Genomic DNA, 16,940 nt, shown 5'->3' on the forward strand with positions numbered 1-16,940 from the left:
GCCAGTCCTCTCCTGGCTGTGCCGGGTGGAGATTATAACAGAACATGGCCAAGATGTTCAAATGTTCATAAATTATCAGCATGGTCAAATAATCGATCTGGTACACAGGTCAGGATTCCACAGCCGCAGGCAGAACAGTTGAAACTGGAGCAGCAGCACGGCCAGGTGGCCTGGGGACAGCAAAAAGTAATCATGCCAGGTAGTCCTGAGGCATGGTCTCTCTCCGAGAGAGAGAAAGAAAGAGAGAATTAGAGAGAGCATACTTAAATTAACACAGGACACCGGATAAGACAGGAGAAGTACTCCAGATATAACAAACTGACCCTAGCCCCCGACACATAAACTACTGCAGCATAAATACTGGAGGCTGAGACAGGAGGGGTCAGGAGACACTGTGGCCCCATCCGATGATATCCCCGGACAGGGCCAACAGGAAGGATATAACCCCACCCACGTTGCCAAAGCACAGCCCCCACACCACTAGTGGGATATCTTCAACCACCAACTTACCATCCTGAGACAAGGCCGAGTATAGCCCACAAAGATCTCCACCACGGCACAACCCATTGGGGAGCGCCAACCCAGACAGGAAGATCACATCAGTGACTCAACCCACTCAAGTGACACAGCCCTCCCAGGGAAGGCATGAAAGAGCACCAGTAAGCCAGTGACTCAGCCCCTGTAATAGAGTTAGAGGCAGAGAATCCCAGTGGAAAGAGGGGAACCGGCCAGGCAGAGACAGCAAGGGTGGTTCGTTGCTCCAGAGCCTTTCTGTTCACCTTCACACTCCTGGGCCAGACTACACTCAATCATATGACCCACCGAAGAGATGAGTCTTCAGTAAAGACTTAAAGGTTGAGACCGAGTTTGCATCTCTCACATGGGTAGGCAGACCATTCCATAAAAATGGAGCTCTATAGGAGAAAGCCCTGCCTCCAGCTGTTTGCTTAGAAATTCCAGGGACAATTAGGAGGCCTACATCTTGTGACCGTAGCGTACGTGTAGGTATGTACGGCAGGACCAGATCAGAGAGATAGGTAGGAGCAAGCCCATGTAATGCTTTGAAGGTTAGCAGTAAAACCTTGAAATCAGCCCTTGCCTTGACAGGAAGCCAGTGTAGGGAGGCTAGAACTGGAGTAATATGATCAAATTTGTTGGTTCTAGTCAGGATTCTAGCAGCCGTATTTAGCCCTAACTGAAGTTTAATTAGTGCTTTATCCGGGAAAGTAGAGCATTGCAGTAGTCTAACCTAGAAATAACAAAAGCATGGATTAATTGTTCTGCATCATTTTTGGACAGAAAGTTTCTGATTTTTGCAATGTTAAATAGATGGAAAAAAGCTGTCCTTGATATGTTCGTCAAAAGAGAGATCAGGGTCCAGAGTAACACCAAGGTCCTTCACAGTTTTATTTGAGACGACTGTACAACCATTAAGATTAATTGTCAGATTCAACAGAAGATCTCTTTGTTTCTTGGGACCTAGAACAAGCATTTCTATTTTGTCCGAGTTTAAAAGTAGAACGTTTTCAGCCATCCACTTCCTTATGTCTGAAACACAGGCTTCTTGCGAGGGCAATTTTGGGGCTTCACCATGTTTCATTGAAATGTACAGCTGTGTGTCATCGGCATAGCAGTGAAAGTTAACATTATGTTTTCGAATGACATCCCCAAAATATAAAATATATAGTGAAAACAATAGTGGTCTTAAAACGGAACCTTGAGGAACACCGACATTTACAGTTGATTTGTCAGAGGACAAGCCATTCACAGAGACAAACTGATATCTTTCCGACAGATAAGATCTAAACCAGGCCAGAACTTGTCCGTGTAGACCAATTTGAGTTTCCAATCTCTCCAAAAAGAATGTGGTGATCGATGGTATCAAAAGCAGCACTAAGGTCTAGGAGCACGAGGACAGATGCAGAGCCTCGGTCTGATGCCAAATAAAGGTAATTTACCACCTTCACAAGTGCAGTCTCAGTGCTATGATGGGGTCTAAAACCAGACTGAAGCATTTCATATACATTGTTTGTCTTCAGGAAGGCAGTGAGTTGCTGCGCAACAGCCTTTTCTAAAATTTTTGAGAAGAATGGAAGATCCAATATAGGCCGATAGTTTTTTATATTTTCTTGGTCAAGGTTTGGCTTTTTCAAGAGAGGCTTTATTACTGCCACTTTTTGTGATTTTGGTACACATCCGGTGGAAAGAGAGACGTTTATTATGTTCAACATAGGAGGGCCAAGCACAGGATGCAGCTCTTTCAGTAGTTTAGAGGCCATGATTATATTCATCATTGTGTCAAGAGATATAGTACTAAAACACTTGAGTGTCTCTCTTGATTCTAGGTCCTGACAGAGTTGTGCAGACTCAGGACAACTGAGCTTTGAAGGAATAGGCCGATTTAAAGAGGAGTCCGTAATTTGCTTTCTAATAATCATGATCTTTTCCTCAAAGAAGTTCATGAATTTATTACTGCTGAAGTGAAATCCATCCTCACTTGGGGAATGCTGCTTTTTAGTTAACTTTGCGACAGTATCAAAAATACATTTTGGATTGTTCTTAATTTCCTCAATTAAGTTGGAAAAATAGGATGATCGAGCAGCAGTAAGGGCTCTTCGATACTGCACGGTACTGTCTTTCCAAGCTCGTCGGAAGACTTCCAGTTTCGTGTGGTGCCTTTTCCGTTCCAATTGTCTGGAAGCTTGCTTCAGAGCTCGGGTATTTTCTGTATACCAGGGAGCTAGTTTCTTATGAGAAATGTTTTTAGTTTTTAGGGGTGCAACTGCATCTAGGGTATTGCACAAGGTTAAATTGGGTTCCTCAGTTAGGTGGTTAACTGATTTTTGTCCTCTGACGTCCTTGGGTAGGCAGAGGGAGTCTGAAAGGGCATCAAGGAATATTTGTGTTGTCTGTGAATTTACAGCACAACTGTTGATGCTCCTTGATTGGGGTCTGAGCAGATTATTTGTTGCAATTGCAAACGTAATAAAATGGTGGACCGATAGTCCAGGATGATGAGGAAAAACATTAAGATCCACAACATTTATTCCATGGGACAAAACTAGGTCCAGAGTATGACTGTGACAGTGAGTAGGTCCAGAGACATGTTGGACAAAACCCACTGAGTCGATAATGGCTCCGAAAGCCTTTTGGAGTGGGTCTGTGGACTTTTCCATGTGAATGTTAAAGTCACCAAAAATGTGAATATTATCTCCTATGACTACAAGGTCCGATAGGAATTCAGGGAACTCAATGAGGAACGCTGTTTATGTCTCAGGAGGCCTGTAAACAGTAGCTATAAAAAGTGATTGAGTAGGCTGCATAGATTTCATGACTAGAAACTCAAAAGACGAAAACGTCATTTTTTATTTTTGTAAATTGAAATTTGCTATTGTAAATGTTAGCAACACCTCGCCTTTGCGGGATGCACGGGGGATATGGTCACTAGTGTAACCAGGAGGTGAGGCCTCATTTAACACAGTAAATTCATCAGGCTTAAGGCATGTTTCAGTCAGGCCAATCACATCAAGATTATGATCAGTGATTAGTTCATTGACTATAATTGCCTTTGAAGTAAGGGATCTAACATTAAGTAGCCCTATTTTGAGATGTGAGGTATCACAATCTCTTTCAATAATGACAGGAATGGAGGAGGTCTTTATCCTAATGAGATTGCTAAGGCGAACACCGCCATGTTTAATTTTGCCAAACCCAGGTCGAGGCACAGACACGGTCTCAATGGGGATAGCTGAGCTGACTACACTGACTGTGCTAGTGGCAGACTCCACTAAGCTGGCAGGCTGGCCAACAGCCTGCTGCCTGGCCTGCACCCTATTTCATTGTGGAGCTAGAGGAGTTAGAGCCCTGTCTATGTTGGTAGATAAGATGAGAGCACCCCTCCAGCTAGGATGGAGTCCATCACTTCTCAGCAGGCCAGGACTGGTCCGGTTTGTGAGTGAGTCCCAGAAAGAGAGCCAATTATCTACAAATTATATCTTTTGGATGGGGCAGAAAACAGTTTTCAACCAGCGATTGAGTTGTGAGACTCTGCTGTTGAGCGCATCACTCCCCCTAACTGGGAGGGGGCCAGAGACAATTACTCGATGCCGACACATCTTTCTAGCTGACTTACACGCTGAAGCTATGTTGCATTTGGTGACCTCTGACTGTTTCATCCTAACATTGTTTGTGCCGACGTGGATAACAATATCTCTATACTCTCTACACTCGCCAGTTTTAGCTTTAGCCGGCACCATCTTCAGATTAGCCTTAACGTCGGTAGCCCTGCCCCCTGGTAAACAGTGTATGATCGCTGGATGATTTGTTTTAAGTCTAATACTGCGGGTAATGGAGTCGCCAATGACTAGGGCTTTCAATTTGTCAGAGCTAATGGTGGGAAGCTTCGGCGTCTCAGACCCCATAAGGGGAGGTGTAGAGACAAGAGAAGGCTCGGCCTCAGACTCCGCTGCTCAGCTGCTTAGCTGCTTAATGGGGAAAACCGGTTGAAAGTTTCTGATGGCTGAATGAGCGACACCGGTTGAGCATTTCTACAGCATTTCCCTCCAGAAACCATGAGAAAGTTGGCCGGCTGTGGGGACCGTGCGAGGGGATTTATACTAACGTTACTATCTGTACTTACTGGTGGTACAGACGCTGTTTCATCCTTTCCTACACTGAAATTACCCTTACCTAACGGTTGCGTCTGAAGCTGGGCTTGCAACACAGCTATCCTCACCGTAAGGCGATCGTTCTCCTGTATATTATGAGTACAGCGACTTCAATTAGAAGGCATCGTGTTAATGTTACTACTTAGCTTCGGCTGTTGTAGCAAAGTAAGGTTGGCAACAAAACGCACAGCAACACGTAAACAAGTCTGCAAGTTGTGACTGGAAGTTGTCAGCGACAAGAAACATAATGTTGGTCTAATGCTAGACGAAGCACACTACTAGACAGCTTTAGCTCAATTGGCATTGAAAACTAGCGATAACAATTGATATAATTCACAGCTTACCAACCTCCAAAAACAATTTTTATTTATTTTATTTATTTTACCTTTATTTAACCAGGTAGGCAAGTTGAGAACAAGTTCTCATTTACAATTGCGACCTGGCCAAGATAAAGCAAAGCAGTTCGACAGATACAACGACACAGAGTTACACATGGAGTAAAACAAACATACAGACAATAATACAGTATAAACAAGTCTATATACATGTGAGCAAATGAGGTGAGAAGGGAGGTAAAGGCAAAAAAGGCCATGGTGGCAAGTAAATACAATATAGCAAGTAAAACACTGGAATGGTAGTTTTGCAATGGAAGAATGTGCAAAGTAGAAATAAAAATAATGGGGTGCAAAGGAGCAAAATAAATAAATTAATTAAATACAGTTGGGAAATAGGTAGTTGTTTGGGCTAAATTATAGGTGGGCTATGTACAGGTGCAGTAATCTGTGAGCTGCTCTGACAGTTGGTGCTTAAAGCTAGTGAGGGAGATAAGTGTTTCCAGTTTCAGAGATTTTTGTAGCTCGTTCCAGTCATTGGCAGCAGAGAACTGGAAAGAGAGGCTACCAAAGAAAGAAATGGTTTTGGGGGTGACTAGAGAGATATACCTGCTGGAGTGTGTGCTACAGGTGGGAGATGCTATGGTGACCAGCGAGCTGAGATAAGGGGGGACTTTGCCTAGCAGGGTCTTGTAGATGACATGGAGCCAGTGGGTTTGGCGACGAGTATGAAGCGAGGGCCAGCCAACGAGAGCGTACAGGTCGCAATGGTGGGTAGTATATGGGGCTTTGGTGACAAAGCGGATTGCATCCAATTTGTTGAGTAGGGTATTGGAGGCTATTTTGTAAATGACATCGCCAAAGTCGAGGATTGGTAGGATGGTCAGTTTTACAAGGGTATGTTTGGCAGCATGAGTGAAGGATGCTTTGTTGCGAAATAGGAAGCCAATTCTAGATTTAACTTTGGATTGGAGATGTTTGATATGGGTCTGGATGGAGAGTTTACAGTCTAACCAGACACCTAAGTATTTGTAGTTGTCCACGTATTCTAAGTCAGAGCCGTCCAGAGTAGTGATGTTGGACAGGCGGGTAGGTGCAGGTAGCGATCGGTTGAAGAGCATGCATTTAGTTTTACTTGTATTTAAGAGCAATTGGAGGCCACGGAAGGATAGTTGTATGGCATTGAAGCTTACCTGGAGGGTTGTTAACACAGTGTCCAAAGAAGGGCCGGAAGTATACAGAATGGTGTCGTCTACGTAGAGATGGATCAGAGACTCACCAGCAGCAAGAGCGACCTCATTGATGTATACAGAGAAGAGAGTCGGTCCAAGAATTGAACCCTGTGGCACTCCCATAGAGACTGCCAGAGGTCCGGACAACAGACCCTCCGATTTGACACCCTGAACTCTATCAGAGAAGTAGTTGGTGAACCAGGCGAGGCAATCATTTGAGAAACCAAGGCTGTTGAGTCTGCCGATGAGGTTGTGGTGATTGACAGAGTCGAAAGCCTTGGCCAGATCAATGAATACGGCTGCACAGTAATGTTTCTTATCGATGGCGGTTAAGATATCGTTTAGGACCTTGAGCGTGGCTGAGGTGCACCCATGACCAGCTCTGAAACCAGATTGCATAGCAGAGAAGGTATGGTTTGATTCGAAATGGTCGGTAATCTGTTTGTTGACTTGGCTTTCGAAGACCTTAGAAAGGCATGGTAGGATAGATATAGGTCTGTAGCAGTTTGGGTCAAGAGTGTCCCCCCCCTTTGAAGAGGGGGATGACCGCAGCTGCTTTCCAATCTTTGGGAATCTCAGACGACACGAAAGAGAGGTTGAACAGGCTAGTAATAGGGGTGGCAACAATTTCGGCAGATAATTTTAGAAAGAAAGGGTCCAGATTGTCTAGCCCGGATGATTTGTAGGGGTCCAGATTTTGCAGCTCTTTCAGAACATCAGCTGAATGGATTTGGGAGAAGGAGAAATGGGGAAGGCTTGGGCGAGTTGCTGTTGGGGATGCAGTGCTGTTGACAGGGGTAGGAGTAGCCAGGTAGAAAGCATGGCCAGCAGTAGAAAAATGCTTTTGAAATTTTCAATTATGGTGGATTTATCAGTGGTGACAGTGTTTCCTATCTTCAGTGTAGTGGGCAGCTGGGAGGAGGTGTTCTTATTCTCCATGGACTTTACAGTGTCCCAGAACTTTTTTGAGTTAGTGTTGCAAGATGCAAATTTCTGCTTGAAAAAGCTAGCCTTGGCTTTTCTAACTGCCTGTGTATAATGGTTTCTAGCTTCCCTGAACAGCTGCATATCACGGGGGCTGTTCGATGCTAATGCAGAACGCCATAGGATGTTTTTGTGTTGGTTAAGGGCAGTCAGGTCTGGGGAGAACCAGCTATATCTGTTCCTGGTTCTAAATTTCTTGAATGGGGCATGTTTATTTAAGATAGTTAGGAAGGCATTTTTTTTAAATATCCAGGCATCCTCTACTGACGGGATGAGGTCAATATCCTTCCAGGATACCCCGGACAGGTCGATTAGAAAGGCCTGCTCGCTGAACTGTTTCAGGGAACGTTTTACAGTGATGAGAGGAGGTCGTTTGACCGCTGACCCATTACGGATGCAGGCAATGAGGCAGTGATCGCTGAGATCTTGGTTGAAGACAGCAGAGGTGTATTTAGAGGGCAAGTTGGTTAGGATGATATCTATGAGGGTGCCCGTGTTTAAGGCTTTGGGGAGGTACCTGGTAGGTTCATTGATAATTTGTGTGAGATTGAGGGCATCAAGTTTAGATTGTAGGATGGCTGGGGTGTTAAGCATGTTCCAGTTTAGGTCGCCTAGCAGCACGAGCTCTGAAGATAGATGGGGGGCAATCAGTTCACATATGGTGTCCAGAGCACAGCTGGGGGCAGAGGGTGGTCTATAGCAGGCGGCAACGGTGAGAGATTTGTTTTTAGAGAGGTGGATTTTTAAAAGTAGAAGTTCAAATTGTTTGGGTACAAACCTGGATAGTAGGACAGAACTCTGCAGGCTATCTTTGCAGTAGATTGCAACACCGCCCCCTTTGGCAGTTCTATCTTGTCTGAAAATGTTGTAGTTTGGAATTAAAATGTCTGAATTTTTGGTGGTCTTCCTAAGCCAGGATTCAGACACAGCTAGAACATCCGGGTTGGCAGAGTGTGCTAAAGCAGTGAATAGAACAAACTTAGGGAGGAGGATTCTAATGTTAACCAGTTAGAGCTCTAGGGGCGCTATTTCATTTTTGGATAAAAAACGTTCCCGTTTTAAGCGCGATATTTTGTCACTAAAAGATGCTCGACTATTATTATTCTTATGACAGTTTTGGAAAGAAAACACTCTGAAGTTTCAGAATCTGCAAAGATTTTGTCTGTAAGTGCCCCAGAACTCATTCTACAGGCGAAACCAAGATGATGCATCACCCAGGAATTAGCAGAATTTCTGAAGCTCTGTTTTCCATTCTCTCCTTATATGGCTGTGATTGCGCAACGAATGAGCCTACACTTTCTGTCGTTCGCCCAAGGTCTTAGCAGCATTGTGACGTATTTGTAGGCATATCATTGGAAGATTGACCATAAGAGACTACATTTTCCAAGTGTCCGCCTGGTGTCCTGCGTCGAATTCGGTGCGCAATTGCCAGCTGCTTCTACTTTACCATTTGATTCAGGGGAGAAAGCATGTGTCCAAGAACGATGTATCAATGAAGAGATATGTGAAAAACACCTTGATGATTGATTCTAAACAACGTTTGCCATGTTTTCAGCCGATATTATGGAGTTAATTTGGAAAAAAGTTTGCGTTTTGAGGACTGAATTTATGGATTTTTTTTGGTAGCCAAATGTGATGTATAAAACGGAGCTATTTCTAATACACAAGGAATCTTTTTGGAAAAACTGAGCATCTGCTATCTAACTGAGAGTATCCTCATTGAAAACATCAGAAGTTCTTCAAAGGTAAATGATTTTATTTGAAGGCTTTTATGTTTTTGTTAATGTTGCGTGCTGGATGCTAACGCTAATGCTAACGCTAAATGCTAACGCAAAATGCTAACTCTAGCTAGCTACTTTTACACAAATTATTGTTTTCCTATGGTTGAGAAGCATATTTTGAAAATCTGAGATGACAGTGTTGTTTACAAAAGGCTAAGCTTGAGAGATGGCATATTTATTTCATTTCATTTGCGATTTTCATAAATAGTTAACGTTGTGTTATGCTAATGAGCTTGCTGATAGATTTACACAATCCTGGATACAGGGGTTTTTTCATAGCTAAACGTGACGCAGAAAACGGAGCGATTTGTCCTAAACAAATAATCTTTCAGGAAAAACTGAACATTTGCTATCTGAGAGTCTCCTCATTGAAAACATCTGAAGTTCTTCAAAGGTAAATGATTTTTTTGAATGCTTTTCTGTTTTTTTGTGTAAATGTTGCCAGCTGAATGCTAATGCTAAATGCTACGTTAGCCATCAATACTGTTACACAAATGCTTGTTTTGCAATGGTTGAGAAGCATATTTTGAAAATCTGAGATGACAGTGTTGTTAACAAAAGGCTAAGCTTGAGAGCTAGCATATTTATTTCATTTCATTTGCGATTTTCATGAATAGTTAACGTTGCGTTATGGTAATGAGCTTGAGTCTGTATTCACGAACCCGGATCCGGGATGGGGAGATCAGAAAGGTTAACATGCATGAAACCAAGGCTATTACGGTTACAGAAGTCGTCAAAAGAGAGCGCCTGGGGAATAGGAGTGGAGCTAGGCACTGCAGGGCCTGGATTCACCTCTACATCGCCAGAGGAACATAGGAGGAGTAGAATAAGGGTGCGGCTAAAAGCAATAAGGTTGGTCGTCTAGAACGTCTGGAACAGAGAGTAAAAGGAGGTTTCTGGGGGCGATAAAATAGCATCAAGGTATAATGTACAGACAAAGGTAAGGTAGGATGTGAATACAGTGGAGGTAAACCTAGGTATTGAGTGATGAAGAGAGAGATATTGTCTCTAAAAACATCATTGAAACCAGGAGATGTCATTGCATGTATGGGTGGTGGAACTAATAGGACTAGAGGCTCTACAGTGAAATAAGCCAATAAACACTAACCAGAACAGCAATGGACAAGACATATTGACATTAAGGAGAGGCATGCTTAGTCGAGTGATCAAAAGGGTCCAGTGAGTGGAGAGGTTGGTTGAGGGTCACAGCGATTTAGACAGCTAGCCAGGCCATCGGTAGCAAGCTAGCATAGAATGGAGGTCTGTTGTTAGCCTCCTCTTGCGTTCGGTCAGTAGATTAGTGGGGTTCCGTGTGGTAGAGGGGATTAATCCAAATCACACAACAACAACAAAAATAAGAACAATAGATATAGTTATAGAGGCCCGAGAAGAAAACATAATAACAATAAAAATAAATAAATTGTCCGATTGTCTATTCAGATAGCAGCCGGTAAGACAGCTAATGGTTAGCGGGCTGCAGATGGGCGTTCAGGTAACGTCGCGACGGAGGAGCCAGCCGGATCTCCTTCAGGTAGATAACGTCGGCAGTCCAGTTGTGAAGGCCCGGTGGGGTTCCGCTTAGGCAGTAAAACGGGTCCGGATAGGTGACTGCAGCCCAGGAGTGAATGATGGAACTCAGGAGTGATTGACGGAGCTGGCTAGCACCGGAACAATCGATGTTTGCTCCGGAATCGACGAAAGCCGACTGTCACACGGATAGCAGCTAGCTAGCTGTGAGAGCCGGGTATGAATGTCCAGAGAGCAGTTGAAATCCAGGGACATGGAGAGAAAAATTGGTCCAGTATGTTCCGTTCCGAGCCGCGCTGCGCCGCACAAAACTGGCGATAGATTTTCGATAGATTTTTGAGCTAAAGGATAGCTGATGACCACAAACCGTGGTTAGCTGAATACTAACGATTTGCCAGTAAAGAAGCTAACTAGCTTCTGATTAGCTTTTGGATTAGCTTCTGGGCTAGCTCCTGGCTAGCATCTGGCTAGTTTCTGGCTAGCTTCTTGGAGTTTCTGGCTAGCTTCTTGGAGGATTACAGATCTGAGGTAAATAATACTTATTTATAAATATAAATTGGTGAGGCTGGTTGCAGGAGAGTGTTTTGAAGATGAGTTGATGGAAAATAAAAATAAAATGTATGTGAAAAAAAGTTGTAAATATATAAATATACAGGACACGACAAGACGAGGACAAAAGACGTCTGAACTGCTATCCGATATTAGAGATATATACACACAATGTAATTATCCATGATGTCAACGCTATCCATCTGGTCAGTCAGGCTGGTTGCAATCACTCACTAAAAAGCTACATTACATACTTTAATGAAACTACATATGCAAGGTTTGGATGGCAATGTTTTTGTTTGGTTGGGATTCCATCTCTAGCATTCTTCCTTCTCTCGTGTGCCCTTTGTCAGAGCGAACAACCGAACTCTGACCAGTCAGCGCTGCTTTGAATATTGCTATGGTTTTACACCATGTTTGGTGTGGATAAAAAGTCAAATTCTGAAAAAGAGCTGATGTGATTGGTCAAAAGACAAATTAGTGGAATAAACATCAGAATTTGACTTCCTGGGTAAATGCAGCCATTTATACACGGCTCAAAAAAATAAAAGGAACACTTTAACAACACAATGTAACTCCAAGTCAATCACACTTCTGTGAAACCAAACTGTCCACTTAGGAAGCAACACTGATTGACAATACATTTCACATGCTGTTGTGCAAATGGAATAGACAACAGGTGGAAATGATAGGCAATTAGCAAGACACCAACAATAAAGGAGTGGTTCTTTAGGTGGTGACCACAGACCACTTCTCAGTTCCTATGCTTCCTGGCTGATGTTTTGGTCACTTTTGAATGCTGGTGGTGCTTTCACTCTAGTGGTGGCATGAGACGGAGTCTACAACCCACACAAGTGGCTCAGGTAGTGCAGCTCATCCAGGATGGCCCATTAATGTGAGCTGTGGCAAGAAGGTTTGCTGTGTCTGTCAGCGTAGTGTCCAGAACATGGAGGCGCTACCAGGAGACAGGCCAGTACATCAGGAGACGTGGAGGAGGCTGTAGGAGGGCAAGAACCCAGCAGCAGGACCGCTACCTCCACCTTTGTGCAAGGAGGAGCAGGAGGAGCACTGCCAGAGCCCTGCAAAATGACCTCCAGCAGGCCACAAATGTGCATGTGTCTGCTCAAACGGTCAGAAACAGACTCCATGAGGGTGGTATGAGGGCCCGACGTCCACAGGTGGGGGTTGTGCTTACAGCCCAACACCGTGCAGGACGTTTGGCATTTGCCAGAGAACACCAAGATTGGCAAATTCGCCACTGGCGCCCTGTGCTCTTCACAGATGAAAGCAGGTTCACACTGAGCACATGTGACAGACGTGACAGAGTCTGGAGATGCCGTGGAGAACGTTCTGCTGCCTGCAACATCCTCCAGCATGACCGGTTTGGTGGTGGGTCAGTCATGGTGTGCGATGGCATTTCTTTGGGGGGGCGCACAGCCCTCCATGTGCTCGCCAGAGGTAGCCTGACTGCCATTAGGTACCGAGATGAGATCCTCAGACCCCTTGTGAGACCATATGCTGGTGCAGTTGGCCCTGGGTTCCTCCTAATGCAAGACAATGCTAGACCTCATGTGACTGGAGTGTGTCAGCAGTTCCTGCAAGAGGAAGGCATTGATGCTATGGACTGGCCCGCCCGTTGCCCAGACCTGAATCAAATTGAGCACATCTGGGACATCATGTTTCGCTCCATCCACCAAAGCCATGTTGCACCACAGACTGTCCAAGAGTTGGCGGATGCTTTAGTCCAGGTCTGGGAGGAGATCCCTCAGGAGACCATCCGCCACCTCATCAGGAGCATGCCCAGGCATTGTAGGGAGGTCATGCCGTCACGTGGAGGCCACACACACTACTGAGCCTCATTTTGACTTGTTATAAGGACATTACATCAAAGTTGGATCAGCCTGTAGTGTGGTTTTCCACTTTAATTTTGAGTGTGACTCCAAATCCAGACCTCCATGGATTGCTAAATTTGATTTCCATTGATCATTTTGGTGTGATTTTGTTGTCAGCACATTCAACTATGTAAAGAAAAAAGTAGTTAATAAGAATATTTCATTCATTCAGATCTAGGATGTGTTATTTTAGTGTTCCCTTTATTTTTTTGAGCAGTGTATGTATATATATATATATATGTATATATATGGAACCCATTCAACCCTCTGCTAAAGCCATAGGTTGTGTTTACACAGGCATCACCATTTTGATCTTTTGCCCTATTATTTTCAAAACATCTGATCTGATTGGTCCAAAAACAAATGAGTGGCAAAATATCCAAATGAGGATGTCTGTGTAAACTTAGCCTTATTAGTAGTCTAGTTAAGAGTCAAAACACATCTCACCATTCACCTCTCTTTGTCAGCTATACTGGCTTACCAAGAAAAAAAGCAGTAACTGCTCATTTGGTTGAAAATGAGTTAATATCATTTTTGCTACATTAAATACATGCTTAATCATGTGGACAAGTATCCTGCCTCTAGTTGTGTTTTGTAGAAAATGGGGGTTACTGTGAAACCAAGGTAAATAAAAGCCCTTTTTCTCAGTTCCACGCTATGAGCAGTTACTGCCTTTTTGCTTGGAAAGGCAGTATTTCGCACCGGGTTCTTAATTGACTCGAGGATATCAAGATGGGCGGTCTCTAGGTGCATGCTAAAAATAGATCCCTCTCATTGGACTCTCTCCCGGGATGCCATTTTTGCCATGCATTATGCATGTATGCTAATGTTTGACATGGATTAGCTGAAATGCCACCTATGGTTTGTCCTTCAAAGATGTATATGACCGCAAGAAGCAGTGAAATCTTAGGAAATGTATCGGTTGATAGAACATTTTAGAATGCACTCATAGTCAGTTATGGATTTTAGGGTATGTGATGACTGAATGTAGAGAAAGTAATTGATTGGGTTGGTATGGATTTATTGGGACAGAGCTTTAGCTGAAATGTATAAGTTTTGAGAAAATATAAGGGCTGGTGGAAAATATTGCAGATCCTTACCATCTCTCTCCTCTTATATCCTATCATCTCGCCCTTCTGCTAAATCATTCTCCCTCCTGTCTCCTGCCTCTGCCTCTCCCCTTTCTGCATCCTTTGACTCATTGTCCCTTTTCCTCCCGGCTCGACCCTCCCCTCCCGCTTCGTGGCCGAGTGACTCACTGCATGCTCACAGAACAGGGCTGCTTGCAGCTGAGTGAAAACAGAGGAAAAATGTACTTCCGGAGGACCTATCATCCTTCACTCCCTCCTCTCTACCTTTTCATCTGTATCCACTGCTAAAGCCACTTTCTATCACTCTAAATTAGAAGCTTGTGCCTCCAACCGTGGGACACTCTTTTCCACCTTCTTTTCCCTCCTCAATCCTCCACCTCCTCCCTCTGTGTGGATGACTTTGTCAACCACTTTGAAAAAGGTTGACAACATCCGCTCTTCATTCAGTCAACCTACTGAGTCCACTGGTCCCACTCACACAGAACTACCCTATGTCTTGATCTTTTTCTCCCCTCTCTCTCCAGATTGAAATCCTGCAACTAGTGATATCCAGCTATCCGACAACCTGCCAACTTGACCGATCTTTTCCTGCCTTCTTCAGACTATCTCTGGAGAACTTATCCCATTCCTCACTTCCCTCATCAACTCATCTCTGAACACTGGCCGCGTCTCCTCTGACTTCAAGATGGCCAGAGTCGCTCCCCTCCTCCAAAAACCCCTCTGACATCAAAAACGGCAGACCACTATCCCTTTCTTTTCTTTCCAAAACACTTGAGCGTGCTGTCTTTGACCAATTCTTTCGTTATCTCTCTCAGAACATTCTTTTTGACCCTAACGAGTCAGGCTTCAAGACGGGTCACTCAACTGAGACCGCTTTCCTCTATGTCACGGAGGCTCTCCTCTCTGCCAAAGCTGACTCTCTCTCCTCTGTTGTCATCGTCCTAGATTTCTCTGCTGCCTTCGACAATGTGAACCATCAGATACTCCTCTCCACCCACTCAGGGCAGGGCATTGCAGAATCTGCACAATCCTGGACTGCATCCTACCTGGCTAGTCGCTCATACCAGGTGACTTGGAGACGATCTGTGTCTGCACCAGGTGCTCTCACTACTGGTATCCCCAAGGCTCGGTTGTAGGCCTTCTTCTCTTTTCTCTACACACCAACTCACTTGGCTCTGTCATAACCTCACTTGGTCTCTCCTATCATTCAACACATCATTACCTCTCACAAAGACAATTAGTGATGCAGTCAATCTCTCATATACTTAGAGGCAGGAGAGATTGACATGCATGTTATTGATATTAGCCCAGTTCTGGGCCAACTGTAAATTGCCTATGTCCTTCTTTGTGGCACTTGATCATATCACTGGGCAGTAGTCCAGGTGTCATAACACTAGGCCCTGTAGGACTTGTTTTATCAATGTAAATATAAAGGCCCATGATTATCTGTCAATAAAATGTAGTTAGCAGCACTCTTGACATGGCTCCTGTCAACCATATCACATTCAAGTTAACTGGGTTATTGTGTAAACTGTTGTATTGCAATGAAAGCTACTTGTAAAGAGTTACCATCAACAGTTTTTTTTAAATACTTCCTGTTTAATCAATTGCTAATATATAATCCATCTGCTACTGTAGAGTAAGAATTTACATTCTAGGTCTTCTGTCATATAACCAAATCACAACGCACTACACACCACTGCTTCCTCTATCTCATGGTAGAAAACTTGCATCTCAATCCAGGGGATTTCAGTAATGGGGTCAGGTTAAATGGGAAGCCATTTGTTATCTTAGCTTCCCACGACTTAGGGGTGACCATAATAGTGTGATAGCAACCTGCAACTCAATAACCATAGAGTGGAATCAGTTGATGGTGCCTGAGGGAAGCGGATGAACTAGACCCCCTGTTATGGAGTAATCCCTCATGCCAGACTGGATTTCCCTCTACACAAAGCCGTATGGGCTTCTTGACTCCTACACTGCACAAGAACTGATTTGGTGTGTGTGTCCCAAATGGTACCCTATTCTCTATGGGCCCTGGTTAAAAGCAGTACACTATATAGGGAGTGGTTGCTATGGTGACACCCTGACATCCGCCAATCATCCTACAGAGGCTGTTAAAAACTGGGGTCTCAATCTTTCCCCTGAAACAGACCCGAGGGGGCAGGGAGTTTAGGAAGGTTGACTGACATGGGATGTGAGTGAAATACACTAACAGGGGTACAGGCAGGAGGAAAAACCTCATACTAAGATGTCTTTCTGTCTGTTTCTTACTAACCCTAGGAATTGAATTGATTCTGTCTATCAGGTAACACAGTCATTGTTCTGTCCATTGTTTGGAAACTATTTTGAGCTGCATATGTTGCAAATGATGGAGTTCTGCTTGTGTCCTTTTTGTCCTATATGTAGTTAATTGATTATTTTCTGCAGCATTTGTGTGTGTGTCAGAGCCTCACAAGTGTGACTAATTGCCTCACTGACTAAACAAAGCAATTGGATTGTATATTGGATTGATTGATTTTACACCTGCATGTATTAATGCCACTGTAACGGTTGTCTTCGGTGGAAGGAGGGTGAGGACCAAAGGGCAGCGTGGTAAGTGTTTATATTCATATTTATTTAAACTCAGAACACTAAACAAAATAACAAAGAGAATGAAACCAAAACCGAAACAGTTCTGTAAGGTGACGAAAACCACTAAACAGAAAATAATCACCCACGAAACACAGGTGGGAAAAGGCTACCTAAGTATGATTCTCAATCAGAGACAACGAACAACACCTGCCTCTGATTGAAAACCATTCCAGGCCAAACACAAAACCACAACATAGAAAAAAGAACAGACTACCCACCCCAACTCACGCCCTGACCAAACTAAAACCAAG

At 43.9% G+C, this 16,940-nt stretch overlaps 1 long non-coding RNA gene across 1 annotated transcript in view; it reads left to right on the forward strand.

The window, feature by feature from the left end:
- Positions 1-8,509: 8,509 nt before the first annotated feature.
- The window catches only part of LOC149971807 (uncharacterized), a 48,041-nt gene continuing 39,610 nt past the window's right edge, over positions 8,510-16,940 (forward strand). The window contains exons 1-2 of the long non-coding RNA XR_016491688.1: positions 8,510-8,960; positions 9,329-9,390. This is a non-coding gene — a long non-coding RNA (uncharacterized LOC149971807). The remainder of the gene's footprint in view (positions 8,961-9,328; positions 9,391-16,940) is intronic.

This window comes from Oncorhynchus mykiss, chromosome 25 (assembly GCF_057628025.1).
Source record: "Oncorhynchus mykiss isolate SJ-2025 chromosome 25, ASM5762802v1, whole genome shotgun sequence".
Classification (NCBI taxonomy): domain Eukaryota; kingdom Metazoa; phylum Chordata; class Actinopteri; order Salmoniformes; family Salmonidae; genus Oncorhynchus; species Oncorhynchus mykiss.